Here is an 18,460-nt window from a genome sequence, read left to right on the forward strand (position 1 = left end):
ATAAAGGGTTTGAGTTAAGAACTTAAGATACATTCATGCTATTTGTACTATTAATATGAATAGAAGCTATGCCAAAGGAGAAACTATGCCAAAGTACTGGTGATGAGTTGAAGAATGTACATGCCTAGTTAAAATATGATTATAAGAAATTTTGAATGAAAGGGAGAAGAAGGAAGAATGCATGGCTGATTGGATGAATAATTTGTTTTGAGAATGCAATAAACACATCAGAAAAATCATTATTTTTTTTTAAATTAAGTGACTAAAGTAAATGATGTGGGTTGAAACAGATTTCATTCCGATCCTGGGGCAAAATACATATAAATAGGTCCTGACAATTTGGCATGCCTTTGGATGTTTACAGGAGCCACCTGTGTAGTTCAGTGATCTGGGCTTTCCAGTGTTGTTTTTATTGTGAAATGTATTCATGTGAAATAACATGTACCATTTAACCTTCCCCTTTCCTGAGTCCATCAAGAATAACATCTGCTAAGGCTTAAGAAAAAAGGAAAAATGGGAAGTAAACAAAAATGTGGGAGGTGGAAATTGATTCTCTCTCCTCCTGTAGGTAACGAGGTACATTTCATAATGAATTCCATTAACCCTGTTATTAAGGGCAAAAAAAATGCAATGGGGACAAATAGATGTCAAGATTAAGTTGGACAAACCTATATTACTGAAGTGCAAGGTCTTAGGTGCCTCTTTGTTTGTGTGCTAAACACCAGATATAAAAGGGATTTTTTTCAGTGAAAGCACTACTTCAGCAATACCTGAAAGTCAGGATCCTTTAAAGCAGTGGTGCTCAACCTCCAGCCAATGCATCAAATCCAGCCTGCCAATGTGGCTGAAAATTTGGGGGTGAGGGAGAAGTCGCATCATTAGTTGCTGTGGTTTCCAGACTCAACAATGGATGCCACCCTGCTGCCATTTTTTTTGCCTGTGGAAAGCCCTGTGAGCTAGATGATGTGGATCCATGCTCTGGATTGGTACAGCACATGGGGCCAGTCCAGGATATGGGTTTGCTACATGGCTGGATCTAACAAAAGGGACTGAGACAATGTGCCTGATCACACCCATAGACTGGCCCAATGTACTGATCCCATGCTAGATTCAGGCAAGGGACTGGTACTGTTTGTGGGATTTGACCTGTAGACTGCCCCACCACCCCCATCACTTATGTGGCTTGCAGGGTTAAAAAATTGAGTACTACTGCTTTAAAATGGCGGGAGTAGACTTTATAAAAAGTAAAAAACCCAAGAGCATTTGAAACATCTTGAAAAATCATAGCCTGTAACTTATTTTTACAAGAGAAAGAGAAAACTATAAAAGTTTGTGTCATTTAGACCAGAGTAAATGCGAAGTAACTGTATTGAAATAAATACCTGGGGAAGTTAAAATGCAGTAAAGTAGTGTTAACTATTTTTATTGAACATGAAAATTAATTCAAAACACAAATTCATTGTATTCAAATTAGATTATTAATTAGTTCTGTAAAAGACAATAAGCAGCAAGTGACATAAAGTATATAATATGGGTTAAACCCTGTTTAATTCTACATTCCTGAATGGCATATACACAGCTGTGTAACTTTAGTTTTGGGCACTTATACCCAGACTCCAGAAGTATATAGGGCACATAAGCCATCAAATTGACAACTGCCCCATCCCCTGCTGTCACATTCGAACCTGCCACTATCTTGGAGTTGGAAGTCTGCCTCTGTTTCCCTTATATGGTGTGTGACATCAGAAACCCCACCCCTAACCCCCCATCACATGTGCGTGACATTACAAACTCCACCTGCCCCAGTTGGCATCTTCAGGCTCTTGCCCCTGTTACATAACTCTGACATATGAAGTGTTACCTAATGTGGCCCCAAAGCCAGCCCCTCATGATAAATGGCCCATTCTAGACTGCATGGAACAGGCAGCATTTAATTAATGAAAATACTTTTTTTTAATGTTAACTTTGTTTTAAAACAGAACTTTGTTTTAACTTTGTTTTAAACATGTTACTTTGCTTACTGCTTGCTGTGTTACTTTATTTTTATTACAGAGGGCTTATCTAGTGGGAAAACTACACTCCATTTTACCACAGCAAGATAAATCTTTAATTAAAAAATGGGAGGGTTATCTGTGATTGCATTAATATAGGTGCGTTAAATTATAATACTGCCTGTAACTGTGTGTTTTCAAACACAACCCCTTCTTCTAACATATAAAAAATAGAACAAATGTTTGCCTTTGTGTCTTAATTAAATAGTGAAAGGAACATTTTCTGAAACAACCTATTGCAACTTTGTGTGTGTGTGTGTGTGTGTGTGTGTGTGTGTGTGTGTTGAGGGCATATGATGTTCCATCCCTGTTGAGCCTGGCCTCTCAGTTTGGGATTCAGTTTTGGATGTGGATATGGGTTTTAATTTTGCTAAGATCCCTTTAAAGCGTAGGGCCTGTTTCAGGCTTCTAGCATGCATATGAAGTTAAATTTTTATAAGAACAATTTCTAAAGACAATTTTGTTTAAAAACAGAGTATGGTTTATGTATATTTGGAAATAAAGGGTTTAGTTATAATACTGTCTGAAACTCTTTGCTTTCAAACAGAACCCCTTCATCTAACAAAGAAAAATAAAACAAATATTTACCTTCATGTGTTTATTTGATAGTGAAAAGTACATTTCCTGAAATAAGCTTTTGAAACTGTGTGTGTGTGCAAATGCTCACGTGGTTCTTGGGGGTGGCATCTGGGGGGGATGAATTAGCCCTGAGAATGTAGAGATAGTCCATATTCATTATAACCCTAGAGAAAAGCTCTTCAGTGCAAATACAGAGCATCTGAGACAAGTCCAGCAAAATCACACAAATGTGTTTGTCCTCTTACTTCTGGGTGGGACTAAAATTTCATCTCCATATTCCAACTAGAGCTACAGAAGCTGTGCAGAAAACCTGGGCAACGTAAATATATTATATATGTTTCAATGCCTAAGTGAAGAGTCCTTAGAGGGTAAATAGGATCTGAACTAAGGTGTCTCTTTGTGTGTGGCTCACAGTGATTCATTTAAAGCCCCTCAGAAAAAAAACAGTAGCAAAGCATGGTCCCAACAAAGGAATCTCAAGCCTCAGGCTAGCTCCCTAATCCTCACACCATCCTTCTTTCTGAGCTTAGTGGTGATTTAAGTTAATTCTGAAAAGTAGAACTTTCATTAGAAACTAAGTGTAGCATTCTGTTCTTTCCTGGTTGTTAAATGACCTTCTTGTAGTCATCTAGATGGAGCATTTGGGGCATATGCGTGACAGAAGCCATTTAATTCCCATATGGATAATCTAGGACTGCAGATGACTACATACATATTGATACTGACAACAATGTAGCAATGTAAATGGAAGGTGAGGGGCTTCCTATGTCTTTGCCTCCAGAATTGAGTGGCTATGTCACTTGCCTGGAAAGCTGGAGGCCCTAGTATTAGTTCCCCATCTCTCACTGTAGGTTTGAACCTCCACCTCTGTGACACCATACCCCGGCCCTCCAGTCACTTGCTTGCAAAACTCATTTTTTCTTAAGCCCTGGGCAGTTTAGGGAGGAAGTATGTGGAGCCTTGAGGAAGAGGGAAAGTTGGAAGATGTCTGCCTCAGTAATGTGTTTGCTTCCCTGAAAGTTGGGTAGCCTGGGTTGTTAATTTGAGCCTGCATTCAGTGAGGCTAAAACTTGTCCCTTGTACTACCTTCCACTCATTTTTTTTCCCAAATAACTTTTCAATAAAAGAATAAATGACAGAGGTTTTAGGATATTTTCTGACATGCAACATGGTGGTTTGAGTATTTTGCTAAGAGGCCAGAGACGTGCAGGTAAGGTGGACAGGAGCTATGGACAACCTGGGTTTTTAGCTTCTCTGAGACATGGATCAGCTCTTCTGCTACAGATGCTACAGTATAGAAGGGCTCTCCTCTTTCTGAGACTATCACCTGCTAGGCATGGTTTTCAGACTCAAAAAATTCTAAGCAGGATTCAGAAGATAGGCATTTGACTGCCTAGGCCTCTGCTGGGGTTCATTCCAGTAGGTGATAACTATACAACTTAAAATATATTTGATTATTAGTCATAGGCATTATGTAGTTTAAAACAAAGACACAATTCAATTAGTGCTGAATAACATTTCATGTCATGGCTTAATATCTATTGCTTTAGGCACCAGTATAGATTCATAGATGTTAGGGTTGGAAGGGACCTCAATAGATCATCGAGTCCGACCCCCTGCATAGGCAGGAAAGAGTGTCTAGTCTAAATCTGCTCTCTGCTAGCTTATGGTCATTATTTCTTGTAACCCCCAGGGGCGCCTTGGTGAGTAAAGCCTCACCAATTCCCTTCTGTGCCCCCATGATGAACTTATAGGCAGCCACAAGGTCACATCTCAACCTTCTCTTGAGAAGGCTGAAGAGGTCCAGGTGCCCCAGTCTCTCCTCATAGGGCTTGGCCTGCAAGCCCTTAACCATATGAGTGTCCCTTCTCTGGACCCTCTCCAGGTTATCCACATCCCTCTTGAAGTGTGGCGCCCAAAATTGCATGCAGTACTCCAACTGCGGTCTGACCAGCGCCCGATAGAGGGGAAGTATCACCTCCTTGGTTTTGTTTGTCATGCATCTGCTGATGCACAATAAAGTGCCATTAGCTTTCCTGATAACTTCGTCATACTGACGACTCATGTTCATCTTGGAGTCCACTAGGAGTCCAAGATCCCTTTCTGCTTCTATGCCTACAAGCAGGTCATTTCCTAGGCAGTAGGTATGCTGGACATTTTTCCTCCCTAGGTGCAGCACTTTGCATTTCTCCTTGTTGAATCGCATTCTGTTGTTTTCCGCCCATATGTCCAACCTGTCCAGGTCTGCTTCTAGTTGTTCCCTGCCTTCTGGTGTGTTCACTTCTCCCCACAGTTTTGTGTCATCTGCAAACTTGGACACTTCATTCCCTCATCCAAGTCGCTGATGAAGACATTGAAGAGTATCGGTCCAAGGACTGAGCCCTGCGGGACCCCACTGCCCACACCCTTCCAGGTCGATACTAACCCATTCACTATGACTCTCTGGGTATGACCCTCTAGCCAATTCGCCACCCACCGGACTGTGTAGTCATCTAAGTCACAGCCTCTTAACTTGTTCACCAGTATGGGGTGGGATACCGTATCGAAGGCCTTCCTGAAGTCTAAGTAAACAACATCAACCCCTACTCCTGCGTCCAGGTGTTTTGTAACCTGGTCATAGAAAGAGACTAGATTAGTCAGGTATGATCTACCTGCTATGAACCTGTGCTGGTTTCCCCTCTGAACACTGCCTTTTCTACTTTGTTTTGTAGAGAGTAGTTTCTATTGTCATTAGAGTAGAGAGGCTGAGAGGTGGCAGAAAAAGGAAGACAGAATTGAGAGGAGATTGAGAGATGGGGTATAACAACTTAGCTTAGCTTACCTAGTATTACTTGTAATCACTTATAAGGGATAGAGAGGGCAGAGAGAAAGTCAGAAATGGTTAGGGGAAGGGGAGGGAATGTATTTTTAAATTAAAAAAAACAAACAAAAACAAAACTGGGGGGTAGTGTTGCTACACAGGAATCAACATTTTGGGAAATGCTATAGAATTGTCCTGTCTGTGCATCTTCCAGAAAGACCTGCCCACATTTTAACACAATAGCCTAGAGTTTAGAATACTTTCCCAGTGAGCAGGTCTGGTTCAAGGTCACTTTAACCCACAAGAGTTTGAATTTGCATCTTCTGTGTCTTAGAAAAGTACTTAATCCATCAGAGAACATTTAGGCATTATCAACAGCCTTCCTCTATGAAAAGGTTGACCCGCTTCAACTTGCATGTATATTCAATGGATAAACCCACTGGGAAAGTTTCTGCCCCATGGAGAACAAGAACCCAAACCAGAGCCTAGGTCACCTTCCCATCCTGGGCAGAAGCCATTTCATTAAGCAACGCTCCTTCATAGTGTCCTCATACTAAAAGACCCTAAGATCAGGCCTGTGCATAACTAGACTCTGAGTCCTTTCCAAGTATCCCCTGGGTTACGCATCCCCCCACTTGAAAACCCCTGCTTCAAAGGATTGAGGCAGGTGGGTCCCGTTTCCTGCTTCCTAAATTAGGACTGTCTGGGTTTAGCACTTGGATCTGAGCTCTTTCATAATGAAGCACTATTTGGATACTTTGAAACTCTTCAAGTACCAAGGGAAGAGCTGCTGAATGAGAACAAAATATTTCTGTGGGTATCTCAAGGAAGGCTAGAGGGCACTGGGTTTTCCCTGGACACTAATGAGCAGTTGCACCTCAGATGACCATTTTAACCTGCATCTTGTTACACAGACTTGGAGTGAGGTGATGTAATTTGGACAAAAGGAAGGAATAAGGAAGGGAAAGTGTCCTCCATACAAGAGACCCACAAGTGGCCTAACTTCATGCCAACAACAGATTTGCCTTCTAGCTCAGCAACTCATGGCTTTCTGTGAATCCTAGCTTTGACTCCTGGCTGTCTGTTAACCAATCTCTTATTGCCCTGTAAAGTAGGTGACCTACCTGCACCACATGTGCCACAGTCTCTAAGAGATTGGGGAAGAGAGGTATAGGTACATAGGCCTATTCCCTGAAAAGGAAAAGGGAATGGTCAACACTTTAGACTTTGTGCTGGCAGTACCAAGGGCAAAAAATTCTGCTTCAGATATTGTGGGAGGTGCACCACAGCTTGGAGGCCACATACGTGAAGTGCCTTTACTGGCTCACATTATCCTGAAGCTGGTTGTGAAGTCACATTTGCAGCTAATATACTCTAAGCCATCCATGAGGTAAAAAGTGGATAAATACCATTGGGTAGAGTTTTTATAATATGTTCACCTGCCAATTACCTACAGATAAATCAATATTCAAAGTGAGACAAAACAGACACATCAATCTAAATCTATCATATGTTGGCTTGCAAAACAGCCAATTTCAAAACACTCTTAGCTAATTACACGAGAGCTACTAGGTCTCTGGAGTACATGGACTATATTTAGATACTCAAATTAATGTTAAGTCTCAGAGTCTGAAAAAAATATTGGCTCTTTGTTTCTTAAAGGGGAGGAGCAGTAAGAGGAGATATTTATATTGGATGTACAAACAAATAATACTCCATCACCTTGATTTTTTTTCAGGGTAAAGGATAACATGTATTCTTGTGTTCCATGTTTGTGACAGAGAAAGAGAGATAAGGAGAAGGGAAGTGAGAAGGAAGACATAGAAAAAGTAGACAAACGGTTGAACAAATCAAGAGTTTGAGTTCACTGAGTCTGAATCACTGAGTTTGCCATGTGGTACTCACTCTCATTTTGACTATTTTCCTCTTAAAACACTCCATTCCTTGAATAAAACAGTGTAGAACTTCAGTGAGAGAATCAGAATCTGTTCTCTATCTCTGCCATTGGACAGACGTCACACGACCATTTTCTCTACAGATTTTCAGTGAGTGAAATTATATTTTATTTTTTTAATCTATTGGGTGCGAGTCTGGGTGAGATTAATATAACAGTATACGCATACACACACAAACACGTGTGTGTGTATATCATTTCAAAAAGAAAATGTAACAAAACTTACTGGAAAGGCCTTATGTTGAATATCATACACAATTCTTGTTACCATTCTTTAAGAAAAATGGATTCAAACTGTAATATATGTGAAGAAGGCTAATCAGGATGATCAGAGGTTTAGTATAAGACAGTGTTTCTCAACCTGTGGGTCATGACCCAAAAGTAAGTCACAAGAATATATAAGGTTGCAAACAAACTTTAAAACTGGATTTTCCTTTAAAGGAGAAACATGTGGGAAACTGTGGCTTTTCCCTTGCAGGCTAGCAGAGTTCCTGCCTTGGAGAGGCTTCTTGGGGGTTCCCATGCCCCACATATATCCCTTTCCTCCATCCCACACACTGTGGAGCTGGGACATGGGAACAGTGGGTTAGGAGCGAGGGGTACTGGGTCGGGCCTGGCCGTGGATGTTTACAAATGGGTCCAAGTACAAAAAGGGTTGAGAACCACTGATCTAAGAGAATTTGGCTTGTATAACTTAGGGCACAAGGGGTGTAACATGGAAAAGGAAGTTTTCTGCAAGTATATCTGGGGACAAGAGGAGGAAAGGGAGGTAAAAGATCTTTTTCACTCAAAGGACAGTGTAAGAATGAGAAAAGCAGAGGTATATGACCTGTCCATAAATTCCTCTAGCCTAAGCGTTAGAGAGGGAATAAATACTAGATGTTTACATAATACATTGGACTGGACTTGATGATGCTTGGGTATCTCCCAGGGCCAGGTCCTTTGGGACAGATCCACAAAAGAGCTGATGCACCTCCATTAGAATCAGGTGAAATGCAGGTTCCTACATTGAAAGTTGAAAATGTGAATGCCTGTGTTAGCTGTTATCAAACCCTGGATGTGCCTAGACCCTATGGGCATTTTCGGGTTTGAATTTCACGTTTCCCAAGCACCTAGAATTGAACCTCGGTGCTAGGTCAGGACAGCCTTAGGCTATGTGCTGCTTTCCAGCTTGTTTATAACTAAACACTGTCAGGATTCAGAAATTATTATGTGTACTTCTGGCTAGGAGTCCTGAAAATCCTAATCTTGTGGGTGTTTCCAGAGCATGTTTAACACACACACACAGAGGATGGGTTTTTCACAAAATCTGGTGGCACACACACTCTTGTTTTTAAACATGGCTGGTTGTGGGATTTGTGCCACATTACTTTTAACCAGTTGCTCAGTGTTTAACACACTTGCCAAGAATATGGAACTCCAGTATTAAATTATCTTGTCTGCCTGAAGGGGCTCAAACTAACACCCCGCAGGAGACCACTAAAACACCAAAGGCATGAGGCTGAAGTATAGGGTGACATTCTCTTCTTTTCTGGATGCCTAGATTTGGTTGTGTCCATGATGGTTTCAGTCCCCAAAATGCAACTTTTGCAAGGGGATGACATTCTACTTCTAGGTAAGTAGGGAGGCATCCATGTGCATAGGGATACATACCACAGCAATTTGACCGACTTTGCATAAGCAGCCATTCTGGGACTTAGATGATCCAATCTTTGTATCTACGAGCCAAGAAACGAACCCAGTTCCACTCTAGCATTACAAACATTCATTTTGCTATGGGTGTTTCCTCAGTTCTGGACTGAACAGTCAGTGCTGACCTATTCTTTTTTCTTCAGGATGACAGTTTCATGGAAAATGCAGAAGCACTCCCTTGGGCAGACACCAGAAACACGGATTCCCAGCTTTTAGGTGAGTGCCCTTATCATGCCTGTCAGACTGCCTTTAGTGTTCTCTCATTTGTGCTCTCTTGCCCTTTTTGCCTTAAGTTCTGTTATGCTTAGTGGCACAGATTCAACAGAAGGGACATGACTTCTGGGTTGGCTTAATACCATGACAACTGTAGTCCTTGTTCCCCAAAAGTCTGTCTTGTAAGGGAACTTCAAAGCATGGAAATCAAAAGGTTGCCAAATTGCCATGGGTAATAAATAACTGCTAGTCAGGGCTGGTCAAAGAAAGCCATTTTATTTTTTTCTGGAAAGTTTTGTAATTTGGGGTTTGTTTGATTTTTGTTTGATTTTTTAGGCTTCTATCATTTCTGTTTTTTCTATTTTCATTTAACTGTCCATTATTTTAGATTGGATATAAACCTAAACTGAAACCTTGAAAAAAAAAGTCTGTTTTTTGACAACTGAAAGCTATATAGGTTTCAAAATCTAAATGTGTTTTTGTGTGTATGATATTAAGTTCTTTGGTAGTACGTAGAAATAAATATATATATATATATATTTTTTTTTTTTTTTTCTTTACTTAGCTCTTTATTCGGAACCTTCATTGTCCAAATTCAGACAAACATGTACATGGATTTACTTAATAATTTAAAATACATTAATGCTAGTTGTATAGTACAATGAGACAGTCTTTAGAGATTAATCAGATTAGAAAGGGCCCAGCAATCGCAGAAGCCACATTCGGTCCCCAACTCTGGTGAGTATGCATGGGTAGAGCAGGGATGGTAACTCCCCCAATGAGCCTCAAGTTACCTGGAGGTAAGCAGGGGTCCATGGTGGGAGGGATGTAGCCCAGCTGTGGGAAGGCAGTTAAGGGGATCCAAGGAGGTTCTGTGTGAGTTGGGGAAGGGGGGGGCACTTACCTGTCCCCTCCTTTGGTGTGGGGAGGGAACCCCTAACCCTCCAAGAGTAGCATGGTGCCAGCAGGCTCTTCTGTGCATACAAACAGTTTAAAAAGGGCCCAGCAATGGCAGAAGCCACATTTAGTCCCCAGCTCTGGTGAGAGAAGCCTGTTGCACCCCCATGAGTCCCGGGACCCCCAGGACCCTCTGAGAGAACCCCAGGATCCACAATGACCCCCAGCCTACCTGGAGGTAAGCAGGGCCCCATGGTGGTAGGGATGTGGGCCAGCTGTGGGGAGGCAGCTGAGAGGAGGTGAGGAGGGTCATGCCTCCCCCAGCTCCTACTTTGCCCAACCCCCCCCCCCCCCCAAGGGAGCCACGTGACTAGAGCCACATGAACAGGATGCACAAACAGGCATGCCTTTGGTCCCAGCATGTAAGTTAGCATGGGAGTTCACACAGGACAGTGAGCAGGAGGGCCCAAGGCCCTGCCAGTGAGCCCCAAAGGAAGGTAGTCACAGCAGTAGCTGGACTACCACCAGTACAATGCAGATGGCCACACACCACACCCCAAGGATCCCCTCAGAGTCTGAGACCTCACCTTCTGGTACTTCTGAGGTCTCCACCCAGATGGAACCTATGGTTCTGGGCTCCACACAGATGGCGTCTCTGGCTCTCGGTTGTGGGTGCTTCTTGTCATGATTCCAGGGACATGGGACTTGGAGCATGGCCATCTCCCCGTTTGAGATCTGCTCCACTTTTGAGTCTCTGAGGTGAGAGATAGAGGAGCTCCAGACCGCAGTCCAGAGACTGTGTGCCATCAGAAATGGTGAGCAGGAGACTGACTCCTACTGCCAGGCCCTTCAACCCATGAAGATGTCCTTGGACCCATACTGTTCAACATCTTCATTAATGATGTGGACACTGGAGTCAGAAGCGGACTGGCCAAGTTCGCCGATGACACCAAACTTTGGGGCAAAGCATCCACACCAGAAGACAGGCAGGTTATCCAGGCTGACCTGGACAGGCTCAGCAAGTGGGCAGACGAGAATCTGATGGTGTTCAACGCCAATAAATGCAAGGTTCTCCACCTTGGGAAAAAAAACCCCCATCATGGCTAGCACTATGCAAGAAAGAGACTTGGGGGTCATCATTGACCACAAGATGAACATGAGCCTGCAATGTGATGCGGCGGCTAGTAAAGCGACCAAAACGCTGGCTTGCATCCATAGATGCTTCTCAAGCAAATCCCGGGACGTCATTCTCCCCCTGTACTCAGCCTTAGTGAGGCCGCAGCTGGAGTACTGCGTCCAGTTTTGGGCTCCACAATTCAAAAAGGATGTGGAGAAGCTTGAGAGAGTCCAGAGAAGAGCCACGCACATGATCAGAGGTCAGGGAAGCAGACCCTACGATGACAGGCTGAGAGCCCTGGGACTCTTTAGCCTGCCTGAAAAAGCGCAGGCTTAGGGGTGATCTGATGGCCACCTACAAGTTTATCAGGGGTGACCACCAGCATCTGGGGGAACGTTTGTTCACCAGAGCGCCCCAAGGGATGACGAGGTCGAATGGTCACAAACTACTTCAAGATCGTTTCAGGCTGGACATAAGGAAGAATTTCTTTACTGTCCGAGCCCCCAAGGTCTGGAACAGCCTGCCACCGGAGGTGGTTCAAGCGCCTTCATTGAACACCTTCAAGATGAAACTGGATGCTTATCTTGCTGGGATCCTATGACCCCAGCTGACTTCCTGCCCTTTGGGCGGGGGGCTGGACTCGATGATCTTCCGAGGTCCCTTCCAGCCCTGATGTCTATGAAATCTATGAAATCTATAAAGATTGAGGGTTGACCAGGATCACCTTCCAGGGCAAGGGAGGACTTGAGGATCTCCCACACTGTCCAGCCAGAGGGCTGGACCAAGGTGGTGAACGGCCTCGGGGTCACTGCACCAGGGTCCCCTCCCCTCTGGATCTCTACAACAGGTAGGCACCTCTTGCAGGCCCAGAAAAGCCTGCAGAGCTGCCAGCTCCTGCAGGAAAGGAAGGTTCATCAACAGCTACCATCCCTGCTCTCCCTAAGATGAAACACAGAGTGGTTGTTGTGGCAAACTCCCTCCTGAGGAGGACGGAGGGAGTAATCTTCTTCCCTGACCCCCTAGCCTGGGAGGTATGCTGCCTCCTGGGGACCCGCATCCAGGACACAGCAGAGAGGATTCCAAAGCTTACCTAGCCCTCTGACCACTACCCTATGCTTCTTATCCATGTGGGCATGAATGACACATCTCAGAACAATCCCATCCAGGTCATGAATGGCTACAGGGCTCTGGGAGTGGGGCTTAGGGAATTGGGGGTGCAAGTGTTTTTTTCCTCTATCCTCATGGTTACGGGTCATGGGCTGAGGAGGGAGAGATGGATCAAGGTAGTCAACCAAAGACTGTGGCACTGATGTAATTGTGAAGGCTTCAGCTCCCATGATCACAGTCCTGTCTTTGGTAAGAGAAGCAGCGGTATGCTGGGAAGAGATGGCCTCCACCTCACTTCACTGGGGATGAAGCTCTTCTCAGCCAAGATGGCTGAACTGCTCGACCGGACTTTAAACTAAGCCCACCTGGGAATGGGTGGACAACCACCAAAGCAAGCCTACTAGACAATACCTACAAAACCAAAAGGTTAGGGCACCCAAGGGATTCCACTCCTACCCCAGCCATGGACAGGTGTTTTCCTGGGAATGTAAGGAAGCCTAGGACTCCCAACATGATGCTTACATGTCTGTACACCAATGCCAGGAGCTTGGGGAATAAACAGGAGGAACTGCTCCTCCCTCTAAACAAGAATGACTATGATCTTGTAAAAATAATGGAGATCTGGTGGGACTCCACCTATGGCTGAGCCACAGGTATAGGTATACCTTGTACAGGAGAGATCATGCAGATAAAAGAGGTGGGGGTGTAGCTCTTTATGCCAAGGATAGCTACACATCCCTGAAAGCTGATATTGGCATCCAGGGAGGGCAACTAGAGACCCTCTGGGTTAAAATACATGGGGAACATGGCATAGGGGACACAATGGTAGGAATTTATTACAGACCCCCTAACCAGGAACAAAAGCTCAACCAAGAATTCACCCAGAAACTGGCTGAGGCTACACATTCTTAGTGCATGGTTGTCATGGGAGACTTTAATTGCCCAGACATCTCATGGAAAGAGCACTCAGCCAAATCTGAATGGTCGCAAGGCTTCCTCATGTGCATGGACAAGCTACCTGACCCAAAAAGTCTATGGAGCAGCAAGAGGTAAAGCACTGATGGACCTGGTACTGGCTAAAGGGGATGATTTAGTTAGCAACCTAAGCTGGGAGACAATGACCACAAGCTAATCACTTTAATGATTCATCACAAAGCTGGCAAGTCAGTCAGGAATGCAGACGTCCTATACTTTAGGAAAGCTGACTTTGATAAGCTCAGGAGGCTCATTGTTGAGGCCTTAAGGGACCATGACAAGACAGGGAGAGGAGTCCAAGAGTAGTAGTCTGTCCTTAAGGGAGCGATCCTGATAGCAGAAGGGATGTCCATCCCATCTCAGAGTAAAGGTAGCAAAAGGGCATAGCAACCCCCTTGGCTCAGCAGGGAACTCATGGACCTCCTACACCAAAAAAGAGAGGCTTATAAAGGATGGAGGATAGGAATCATCACAAAGGACTACCCTGCACTGGTCCATACCTGTAGAGAAAAAACCAGGAAAGCCAAGGCTGCAACCAAACTCCAACTGGCTACACATATCAAGGACAATAAAAAGTCCTTTTTCAGATATATGGAGAGTCAAAAGAAAAGCAAGGGTAACATTGGACCCTGCTAAACCAAATAGGATAACTGACTATTGATACCCAGGAAAAAGCTAACCTGCTTAATGGGTATTTTGTGTCAGTTTTTCATCAACCCAAAGGGACTGCCCTGCCTAGCAAGATGTGGGATGGCCAGGGTGAGGGTGAATTTATACCCAGCATCAGTGTAGACCTTGTAAAGGAACAACTTGAGAGGCTGGACACCTTCAAGTCAGCAGGTCCTGACAGATTGCACCCCAGAGTACTTAAGGAGCTGGCAGGAGTCATAGCCCAGCCACTGGCAAAGATTTTCAAAAACTCCTGGTGTTCAGGTAAAGTACCTGGAGATTGGAAGAAGGCTAATGTGGTGCCCATCTTCAAGATAGGGAGAAAAGTAGATCCAGGGAACTACAGGCTGTCCCAGGGGGACAGAAGAAGTGGGCCCAAAACCCTCTCCCACAACAGGACCCAACACAGGGCCAACCGACCTTGCGAAGAGAGAGAAAAGCCCTGAAGACAGGACAAACATACTTTTTTTAGAAGAAACAGGGCGAGATGAACCACACCAAAGCAAACCGCCCAGGCAGTTTATCAGCCGCTTTTATTTCCGGCTGGGAATGGAGCAGCTGGATGACATCATCAAAAAACACCACCCAGCTGATTCAAAAGCCAGCAGTGGGGAAATGGCCAGGGGAGCACCATCAGAGCCAAATGGCAAGGCTGCTCCCCGGGCCACAGATAGGTTGCACCAGCAGCCCGGAGGCAGCCCTGATCAGGACCCAATGGAGGGGTCCCAGATCCACTAGAAACAAAGGTAGCATGTCAGCCTGGCAGGGTGACTGGGCCAAGGAGGATGACATCAAAGGACCTTGGGGCATATGAGTGGAGTCGGCTGAGGCCCACACCCCAAACTTTCCTTTTTGTGTTTTAATTTTGTTTGAGTCATCCTGGGGCCCTGAAGCAGGGAGAGGGGCCATGGGCAACTTCCACATATCAGGAGAAGCCAGAACAGCATAGCAGGTAGCGATGTGGTGAAGGAAGACCCGGTGCTTTGGCAGGGACGGACTGATGTCCCGTGGTCATCTCACACAAAAAGAGGCTGGGAGATGATCAGGGAGAAGAGGAAGCAGATGAAGATATCTGAAGGGTGAGCTGGTGATCCAACATCTGGCCATCCTGAGGGTTGGCACACATCTGGGGTGTAAGGGAGGTGGAACCCCAAGAACACCTGCTAAGGGCAGTGCCTGGTCCACAAGGAGCTATGAGAAGGAGCCCCAACACTGAAGAAAAAGACCAAGTTGTGGCATTCAATACCAACAAATGTAAGGTACTCCAGAAGAATGTGTAGAAACCTGGGGACCCCCCATAAGAGCCATGGCTCTTATAGCTTCTAGGTTCCTTGCCACACAGTGGGGATGGGGACCCTGGAAAGCCTAGATGAAGCACCACAACTTTTTGGCAATTGAACAGCATATAGGGACTGGTAAATTTGGGGGTAAAATATTCTGAGTTGCACCAAAACCAAATTTCTAAAAAGTGAAATTTCTTCTGAGCTGGAAAACTGCTTCTCAGTCAGTTTGGTTCTTCAAGTCCATCAGCCAGCTTTGAAAAGTTTATGTAGTCCATATAGTACTTTATGTCTGTACTTATTTTTATTTTGTGGAAATTCCTATTCCTGCCACTAAATTGATTCCAAATATTTTGCTCTTCTTACAGGTCACTACCTGGGAATGGAAAACGAAACCACTGTGACTGAGTTTATTCTCTTGGGACTTTCTAGTGACCCACAACTCCAAATTTTACTGTTCTTTCTGTTTTTGGTGGTATACCTAATCACCCTAGTGTGGAACACAGTCATCATGGTGGTGATAAGAGCTGATTCTCAACTTCATACCCCCATGTATTTCTTCCTGTCACATCTCTCCTTTGTTGATATCTGCTATTCTTCAGCCGTTGTCCCTAAGATGCTGGTGAACTTACTAGCAAAACATAAAACTATCTCTATCAATGATTGCTTTACCCAGATGTTCTTCATCTGTCTCTCAGGTACTTGTGAAATATTCATACTCTCATTAATGGCTTATGATCGTTATGCAGCCATATGTCACCCCTTGCATTACGTGGAGATTATGAAGATAAAAGTGTGCAGGCAGCTAGTAAGTGTTTCTTGGACAGTGGGTCTTATGGATTCACTGGTAAATGTAGTTCCTGGATTCAAGTTGCACTTCTGTGGGTCCAATGAAATTCGGCATTTTAACTGTGAGCTTCCCCCTCTGCTAGCACTATCCTGCACAAAAACACTTGCCAACAAAATAGCTCTTCTTTCTTCTGCTGTGGTCTTTGGTGTCAGCACTTCCCTCCTCATCCTGGTTTCTTACATCCATATCATCGCTGCTCTCCTGAGGATACGCTCTGCAGAGAAGAGACATAAAGCCTTCTCCACCTGCAGTTCCCACCTTACTGTGGTGTGTTTATTTTATGCAACAGCTCTTTTTCAGTGCATGAAATCCAACTCCATTTCTTCAGTGATCCTCGATCAAGTTTTTTCAATCCAGTACACCATCTTAACCCACATGTTAAACCCCATCATTTATAGCCTTGTTGAGCCCCAGCTCAAGTCTGGGATCGTGCCAAGTATGCAAAAGCCAATAAAGATACCAGGGGTGAAAGTATAAAGATTTATTGCTAGCAATACAAGGTGCAAGCGGAATAATTTCACGTAACAAGCACACAGATTTTTAATTCTAAGCATCTTTTATACAGGAGTATTGGACCTTCATAAGCATTCTTGTTTGCTAATTGGTTATAAGGGAGTGACGCAAGGAGTTCTTTACTGAGCATGTCTCTATACCTGTTTTAGCTATGTATCTCATTTCCATACATGTATGTTTCATTAGCATACTTTCTCCCCACCCAGGGGTGTGATTCTCAATATTCAAATCAGCTCTTTGCCCTAGTCCTCTGATTCTGCTTTTGTTTTCAAGCCTCCTTTATCTAAGACTGTCTCCTCCTTATCATTGCAGATGGGCATTAGTTACATAACAGAGACTTTTGCTTGGGTTTTGTGTAGTGGTTTCTAGGTCAAACCTGACAGCCTGAAAAATAAAGAAGTGAAAACAGCCATGGGAAGGATGTTTAAAAAAATAAATAAATAAAGGTCCCAACTGATATAAAAAACACAACTGTAAATAGTAAAGTTCAGTATTTTTAATTGAAAATATACACTATTGAAAATAAAAAAGTATGGGAAACAGCCTGGATGATACTAGAACACAAACACCAAGGACATTTATTCTCATAATATCCTGGTTTCTATCTCCCACTGAATGTAGAAAACATTGCATGTGGAGAACCAACACAAGTGTTTTAGCTAGCCTAAAACATTGTGCATATCAAGTCAAGGTATGTCAATTAAGCTTGGCTTTATCTTGAATTTTATCCTATTTTGATGGCAATTTGATTAATAATTATTTTAATATACATTATTACACCAAGCAAAAATACTAGCAAAACTGGCTGACTATAGTCCCATAATATGTTTATCCAGTGGTTAATTAATAAGCTGGTCTTCCTTGAAGGGGACTCAGAAATGTAGGGGATGCAATTCTCTTGGTTTAAAACTGATTATAATCACATTATTCCTGAACTCCTTGATCAACTATATTGAATATCCTATCATGCTGGGAATTTTTTTTTTTTTTTAAATAAAGTAAATGACAGTGTACCCGCCTCCGCTCTACCAGGTGTTCACACGCCGCCTTTGCCCGAGCCCTGGGCTTCGTGAGCCCTGACTCTGGAAAGGTACCCCGGAGGTTACCCTGGCTGGTATCAGGGGAGGCCCTGAATTCGCCTGCCATGACTGGGGTGGGCCCCCCTGGGGTTGGCCCCCGGTGTCGGCGCGTCCGTCAGCTGGTAACCTTGGGGCTCCGTCCTCCCCTACACCCTGTCCACTCACCACCTTAGGCTCTTCCTCTTGGGGGTCTCCACGTCGCCCCTGGCTTGTCACCCCCTCGCCTCAACACGCTGCTTCGTCAGCAATGGTCTTCGGGCTGGGCGTACTGCCTATGGGGACGCCAGCCCGCTCCCTCCGTCCTTGTACCTGCACTCCCCCAGGGGTCCGCGGGGGCGCTGTCCCTCCTGCCGGCTCTGCTCTGTATTAGGCACCCGGTTGCCTCACTGGTGCCTTCTGTTTCACTGGAGCTGGCCTCCCTGCCGCTCCTGCTGCAGCTGCCCTTGCTCCCCGCTCCATAACCTGGGATACGGCGAGCTCCTCCTTCTGTCCGGCTACCGGCGCTGCCGCCGGCTTCTCCACTGGTTCCGCTGATAGTCTCAGTGCTGGCCTCTCCACCAGCACCGCTGCCAGCTGCTCTGCTCCGTTTCTCGGAGCCGCGCCTGACTCCGCCTCCTCCGCTCCTGCACTCCGCGGGTGGCGGCTGACTCCCCGCTTGCTGGGGCCTCTCTCCCCAGCCTCCTT

The 18,460-nt window shown here is 44.7% G+C and overlaps 1 pseudogene; it reads left to right on the forward strand.

Annotated features, from left to right (window-relative positions):
• Positions 1 to 8,099: 8,099 nt before the first annotated feature.
• LOC112551588 lies at positions 8,100 to 16,677 on the forward strand (annotated as a pseudogene).
• Positions 16,678 to 18,460: the final 1,783 nt, after the last annotated feature.

The sequence above is a fragment of the Alligator sinensis genome, unplaced genomic scaffold, assembly GCF_000455745.1.
Source record: "Alligator sinensis unplaced genomic scaffold, ASM45574v1 scaffold174_1, whole genome shotgun sequence".
NCBI lineage: Eukaryota > Metazoa > Chordata > Crocodylia > Alligatoridae > Alligator > Alligator sinensis.